Source organism: Hoplias malabaricus, unplaced genomic scaffold, assembly GCF_029633855.1.
Source record: "Hoplias malabaricus isolate fHopMal1 unplaced genomic scaffold, fHopMal1.hap1 scaffold_265, whole genome shotgun sequence".
In the NCBI taxonomy this organism is placed as follows: Eukaryota; Metazoa; Chordata; class Actinopteri; order Characiformes; family Erythrinidae; genus Hoplias; species Hoplias malabaricus.
In genome coordinates, this window is record NW_027100789.1 from 37,094 (window position 1) to 44,526 (window position 7,433).

The following is a 7,433-nucleotide window of genomic DNA, read 5'->3' on the forward strand; positions in this document are numbered from 1 at the left end:
CCAGCCGCGGTCTAGGAAGACCGATCGATGGGTAAACCGACCCTCAGACAGGCGTGGCCGCGGGATGGACCCCCGCGGCCGCCATGTGCGTTCGAAATATCGATGATCTGTGTTCTGCAATTCACATTATTTAACGCAGGTTACCGCGTTCTTCATCGATGCACGAGCCAAGTGATCCACCGCTAAGAGTTGTATGAGGTTTGTGCCCGGCCCGTTACAGGCCGGGCGAAGGAAGCCATTCGAACACGAGACAACGTTTGACAATATTTCAAGCCGGGTGCCTTCCCCCCCGTGGAGGGGGGAAGGTCATTGAACCTGGGCGTCACCACCGGACCGAGGAGTTACGGCCCGGGGGACGATCGCCCGAGTAGGTGCCCGAGACTTACGTGGTTTAGGAGACCGGGTCTAGGCCCCACCGTTCCCGGCGAGGCCCAGGGTTTGGTTCGCTGCGTTACGGGTCCCGGTCTAAGGCATTCAGGCGTGCGCTCAAAGCCAAGCTCTCCACCCCGGAGGGTATGAGCGAGGCCCGGTGGTACGCTCCCAAGTCCCCCGCTTAGGGGAAGGCGCTGGGTAGATCCCACCTAGTCAGGACCGGCGGGCACCGGCCGTCTCCTTCGGGTGTTTAAACGCATCCGGGGTTCGTGAGGCCCCTTCAACTCGCGCACCGGCCTTAGACTATTATACGGTCCGTCTCTGCGAAGCCAACATCGGGGTATTTGCATGCGCTCTTAAGCTCCGCTCCAACCCCGTGAGGGGAAAGAGTTTCGCCCGGCGGTACGCTCCCGTCCACCACCACCCCCTGTGCCGGGGGGATGGGTTCAGGGAGATCCCACCGAGGCCGGCGAGCACCGGCCAACGCCCTGGGGGTGAGTAAGCCCCTTTGACTCGCGCACGCACAATCAAGCCTTCAACGATCAATGGTTGGTTTAACGACCCGGCGGGCGGCTCCGGCGCCACTCTCCCCCCCGCGAACGAGGGGGGCGGACCGGGGTACCTATGCACCTAAGGCGGTCCTCGCATAACCCCGAGTTCCGAAGCCGGCTCGCTACGTCCACCCACCCGGAGGGGGAGAGACTCACGTCGGCCGACGACGAAAGGTACGAGGCTTCTGCGGTCCATACCTTGAAGGTACCCGCCGGGGGAGGTTTGGCCTCTCGAGTCCGACTCGACAACCGGCCGTGGCCAGGTCACCGTTAATGATCCTTCCGCAGGTTCCCCTACGGAAACCTTGTTACGACTTTTACTCCCTCTAGATGCCCAGGTTCGATCGACTTCCCACCTCAACGAGGCAACCCCCCGGTAAAGGGGCACCTCGGAGATGGTCCGAGGACCTCACCAGGCCATCCAATCGGTAGTAGCGACGGGCGGTGTGTACAAAGGGCAGGGACTTAATCGACGCGGGCTGGTGACCCGCGACTACTTGGAATTCCTCGTTCAAGGGGAAAAGTTACAATCCCCTATCCCCAGCGGGGAAGGCGTTCATAGGATTGCCCAGGCCTTTCGGCATAGGATGGATGCACATGCTGAACCAGCCAGTGTAACTCACGTGCGGCCCCGGGCGTCTAAGGGCATCACAGACCTGTTATGGCCCCGAATCTCATACGGCTTTGCCTTGCCCCGGATCGCTCTAAGAAGTTCGGCCACCGACCGACGAACCCCTCGGGCCGCAAGCCCCCACAGGGACCCAAGGGAGGGCCGTGTAACTTTTTAAGGCACAGGGTCTCGTCCGTTATCGGAGTTAACCAGACGAATCGCTCCACGAACTCCCAACGGCCATGCACCACCACCCACAGAATCAAGAAAGAGCCATCAATCTGTCAATCCTTACCGTGTCCGGGCCGGGTGAGATTCCCCGTGTTGAGTCAAATTAAGCCGCAAGCTCCACTCCTGGTGGTGCCCTTCCGTCAATTCCTTTAAGTTTCAGCTTTGCAACCGTACTCCCCCCAGAGCCCAAAGACTCGTGGTTTCCCTCACGCTGCCCGGCGGGTCATGGTCGCTAGCCTCACGCCGCCGGATCGCGGGTCGGCATAGTTTACGGTCGGAACTACGACGGTATCTGATCGTCTTCGCTCCCCCGACTTTCGTTCTTGATTAATGAAAACATTCTTGGCAAATGCTTTCGCTTTCGTTCGTCCCACACCGGTCAACGAATTTCACCTCTATCGGTGTGGTACGGATGCCCCCGGCCGTCCCTCTTAATCATTGCCCTCGGTCCTTAAAACCCACGAAATAGGACCGTGGAAGCCCCGGAGCCCCACTCCGGAACGACCAGCCGTCCCGAAGGAGAGACCCCGAAGCCCCGCGGAAGGGCCCTATTCCATTATTCCTAGCTCAGTCAGACATGGCACGTGTCGGCCTGCTTTGAGCACTCTGCTTTATTCAAAGTAAACGCTCCGGACCCTCCAACCCACCGTGCACCGCAGTGAAGTACCCAGCTAAGGGCTTCTCCGCGGCCGGCGAGCAGAGGACACCGGCGGGTAGGGACCAGGTCCCAACATCCACCCAGAGACAGGGGGTCACCCCCGAAGGAGCTCCCCACGCCATCCCGGACAGTACAGGGGATCCGAGACCTGTCCCCACATCCAACTACGAGCTTTTTAACTGCAGCAACTTTAGCATACGCTATTGGAGCTGGAATTACCGCGGCTGCTGGCACCAGACTTGCCCTCCAATGGGTCATCACTCACGGACATAGATTGAGTTCATTTCGATTACGCTCCACAGGATCATAGGACCCGCATCGATATTTTTCGTCACTACCTCCCCGTGTCGGGAATGGGTAATTTGCGCGCCTGCTGCCTTCCTTGGAAGTGGTAGCCGTTTCTCAGGCTCCCTCTCCGGAATCGAACCCAGATTCCCCGTTACCCGTGGTCACCACGGTAGGCACGTAGCCTACCGTCGAAAGTTGATAGGGCAGACACTCGAATGATACGTCGCCGCCCCGGAGGGCTTAACGATCGGCCAGAGGTTATCTAGAGTCACCAAAGCGACCCGACCGGAGCCGGGAGGGTTTTTCGGTTCTGATAAATGCACGTATCCGGGGGACAGGGGCCGGGAGAGCATTTCACGCCGACCCCCAGAACCCTTCCAACGCTTCGTTTGCATGTATTAGCTCTGGAATTACCACAGTTATACCAAGTAACGTGTGGAGCGATCAAAGGAACCATAACTGATTTAATGAGCCATTCGCAGTTTCACTGTACCAAAACCCGTGTGTACTTAGACTTGCATGGCTTAATCTTTGAGACAAGCATATAATACTGGCAGGATCAACCAGACCGACCCCCCTTGGATCTCAAACCCCGGACGGGGAAAGAGAGGGGGCGCATGGAGCCCGTGAGAGTGATCTCAGGGGACACCAGCGAAGAGGATCGAACGCGACCCCGCTGTGGGGGTCTGCAATCGACTTGGCAACTTGGAAAACGTATGATTCTCGCCCGGACGGTGCAGGCTAGGGGCCGGGTCCTTCCCTCAAACGGATCCCGACCCTAAGGCACCACCGACGCGGACGTTGAACGGACCTACTGTTGGATCGACCGGCCGACTAAGTCCCCCTCGGAACCGTTCTGGACAAGCGGACATGCCTCTTACGGGCATCCACGAGCCATGGAGGCTGGGAGCACAAGGTGGGGAGGATCGCTCTAAGCACTGTATTTAGGCTTAGAAGCCTGCCCCTGGTGCTCCGCGTATACCGAGCTCGAACGGCCGTGAAGGACAGCCGTTAAGGGAAGAGAATGGAAGAGAATCCTGGCCCCCTCAAAGCGCGAGGAAGTCGGCATAGGTTTTTACGGTACGCCACCACCGGAGCCGTCTGATGTTCAGAAGACGAAGGGTTTTGCCCTCAATCTCGTAAGGTCGAGGGCTCACCACCGAACTTCCAGCCGCGGTCCTTGGTAGGACCGATACGCGGACAAGCCGCAAATCCTGGCCCCCTCGCAGTGCGAGGAGGTCGGCAAAGGTTTACGGTTTCGCCCCCCGGAGCCTACGGAAGTCTGCGTTTAAGAAGACGAAGGGTCGGATCCCGTAGGCCGACCCTGCGAACTTCCAGCCGCGGTCTGTGGAAGACCGATCCGTGTCACCTCTAATGCGCTCTTTGCCTCCGGCCGTTTCCAGCCGGGGGCCCGGTGGTGCGCTCCCACGTCCCGCTCAAAGGAGGGGAAAGGTCGGGAGATCCCACGGACCGGCGGATGACCGCCGGCCAACGCCTCGGGGGGTTACGCGGCCCCGTCGACTCGCGCACGGGCAAATTTATGGGTTTAAAAAGGGGGACAATCCTCATACGTTCGACCCCCCGGTGCCCAGGGAAGTTGACCCTCCCCGGGCAGGCATATCGAACGAATCATCGGTCGGAAAACTCTCTCTTTCGGGACGGGGGAAACCCCTCATACGCTCGACCCCCCATGCCCAGGAATGTTTTACCTTCCCAGGCATACATCGAACGAATCATCGGGGTGGACACAACGGGCTTATAACAATCGACGGGGCGGCCCGTTCCACCCGCCCCACAAGTGGGCAGATGGTCGGTGGCCTATAGACCCACAGGCAGTCCCAATACCACCGTGATACGAGATCCGGGGTTGGGACTTGACCTTAAAGGTACCCGGTCGAGGCGGACCGAGTGGAAGCCACTCGGATTTATGACAGTGGTAGGCCCCACGGACCTTGGGGACCACTCCCCATCGCTCTGCCCGGCACCTGGCTCGGAAACCGGGACTAATTTTGGCAGTAATACGCTATCGGTCTTGGTTCTCATTGGTTCATACACCCAAGATGGGCGAACGTCGAACGCGAACGGGAGCGATCAACGCCCATAACCCCTAATTATGCACGAACCGGGGGCTATATAAGGGGTCGCCTTCACTCGGAGCCGTCAGTCTCTCACCATGGATAGCTGCCCGCTTTGCGAACAAGCCATTGCTACGGATCTGACTTTCCACTTTACCATCTTCCACAGACTCGGACCGGACGACGCAGCCTTCCTCCGAGAACTGGACCGAAGCGGGGAGAATTCATCACAGCTCGACTGCCCTCTCTGCGGCCTGCCGTCTCTCTCTTCGCCGGCAGATCACCTGGGCTCGGCGCATTCCCTCAAAGGCCTCGCCCTTCGGATCGCTCTCTCTGCCGCTCGACGCCTTCGCACCCTCCACCTTCTGCGTCGCTATCAACAGTCTAAGCCGCGGAACCCTCCACCGCCCTCGGGATCCCGTTCCCCGAATCCAGCCTCGCCGCCGGGACCAAGCACGCCGGGACCGAGCGCGCCGGGACCGAACACGCCGGGACCGAGCACGCCGGGACCGAGCACGCCGGGACCGAACACGCCGGACCCGAACACGCCGGACCCGAACACGCCGGACCCAAGCACGCCGGACCCAAGCACGCCGGACCCAACCATGCTGTACCCAAGCTCACCGGACCCAAGCACGCCGGAGCCAACCACGCCTGATGCTTGCCCGCTCTGCGAGCAAGCCATTACGGATCTGACTTCCCATTATACCACCTTCCACCGCCTTGGATCTGCCGACATTGACTTTCTCCGGGGACTGGACCAAAGTGGGGAGAATTCGTCCCAGCTCGACTGCCCTCTCTGCGGCCTGCCGTCTCTCTCTTCGCCGGCGGATCACCTGGGCTCGGCGCATTCCCTCAAAGGCCTCGCCCTTCGGATCGCTCTCTCTGCCGCTCGACGCCTTCGCACCATCCACCTTCTGCGTCGCTATCAACAGTCTAAGCCGCGGAACCCTCCACCGCCCTCGGTATCCTGTTCCCCGAATCCAGCCTCGCCGGGCCCCAGCACGCCGGGCCCCAGCATGCCGGACCCAGCCATGCCGGGCCCAAGCACGCCGGGACCCAACACGCCGGACCCAGCTTCGCCGGACCCAGCCTCGCCGGACCAAGCCTCCCCGGGCCAAGCCACTACGGGCCAAGCCACGCCGGAGCCGGTCGACAGCGACTACCAACCGAGCGAGTCTTCCCCTGCCGAATCCACCTCGGACACGGATTCAGAGACCGAGCGGGCACGGCGAACCTCCCGGGGGAGGCAGCTCGTGATCCCGCATCGGTTTCGGGACACCTACGTCAGCCGTTCGGTAGACGACTTTCAGAAGTTCTACCTGCGGGTCGACGCGTCACCGAAGGACATCGAGAACTCTCGCCAGCGACGGGGCCACGTTATTCGGTTCCTGCTTCACTGCGCCCCGCCCGGCTGCCAATTCACAGACCTGTCTTTCGTCCATCACACGAACGTTCCCACTTGGGTACAGAGCCTTCAGAAACTGGGTTACGCTTCGACAACCGTTAAGTGTTACCTGCACAGCGCCAAGGCGTTCGTCTCCCACGTCGCTGCCTTCGACCCAGAGACCGCCGGGGTCAGCCCCGAAGAGCTCCAGAGGCTGAAGCTGACCTTCGCCAAGGCTCATCGGGACATCGCACGCACGATTCTGGGCCATCGCCAGCGCGTGAAGAGAGCGAAGCTGAGTCGCTTGCCGCAACCTTCGGATTTCAGGGTCTTCCTAAGCCACGCTAAGACCCGAATCCCAGAGCTCATAGACGCGGCCCGGACGGGGGACACCGCCCGCCGGTCGACGCTACGGATGCTCCAGGGGTACCTGCTCGGCCTTTTGTCTGTCTTAACCGGTCACCGGTCGGTTGTGTTTCTCAACCTGACGGTTGGAGAGTTGAGGCAAGCCAGCACCACGGATGGCACCGGCTTCGTGGTTTATGTTCGTGAACACAAGACCAACGCCTCGTTCGGGGACGCTCCGATCGGGTTGTCTGCCACAGAGCTGGCCTGGTTGACCGCACTCAGCGACTTACACGGGGCCCGGGACGGGCTCGTGTTCTTGGACAGGGGGAACCAGCTGCGCAAGCCAAACTCACTGCTTCGGATCGCGTGGACGGATGCGGGCCTCGGAGGCGCGGTGGCCTTCAACCTGATCCGCACGGCTGTTTCGAACCAAGTGAGTGTTGAACTTAATCCGACTTATGTGGGCTCTTAACCCCGGCCTTCCTACTTCTGACACCTCGCACCTCTGTTTCAGGTTTCGACTCTGCCGGCCGAAGATAGAGATCGAGTGACGACAAGCATGTGCCACTCCAACATCACTGCCCGGGCCTTCTACCGAGCCGGCCTCTCTGCGGCCGATGTGATGCGGGCTCGTGAGAACCGTCTTTCCGCCCTCGAAACGGCCTGAACCGGACCCTCTTCAAAGCGCAACCCAGCCGGGATTCACTCCGTGTTTCTGCACCCCCGTGGCTTTGATATGTTTTACTGCGAAATAAATACATTTATTTCTGAATCCCCAAACAGAGTGTTCCCGTGTGGTACTTGCTTCGGTTTGGAGATGGAGGGGGGTGGAGATTGGGTGATCCTCCCAGAGGGAGACTTTTTACGAGGTCCGACCGGCCTTAAGACTTAAACGATCAGTGGTTATGGGTTA

The 7,433-nt window shown here is 60.4% G+C and overlaps 1 non-coding gene across 1 annotated transcript; it reads right to left on the bottom strand.

Moving 5' to 3' along the window:
• Window positions 1-37: 37 nt before the first annotated feature.
• Window positions 38-191, bottom strand: LOC136680209 (5.8S ribosomal RNA). Its single transcript, XR_010796877.1, has one exon. It is a non-coding gene; the product is annotated as a 5.8S ribosomal RNA (ribosomal RNA).
• Window positions 192-7,433: the final 7,242 nt, after the last annotated feature.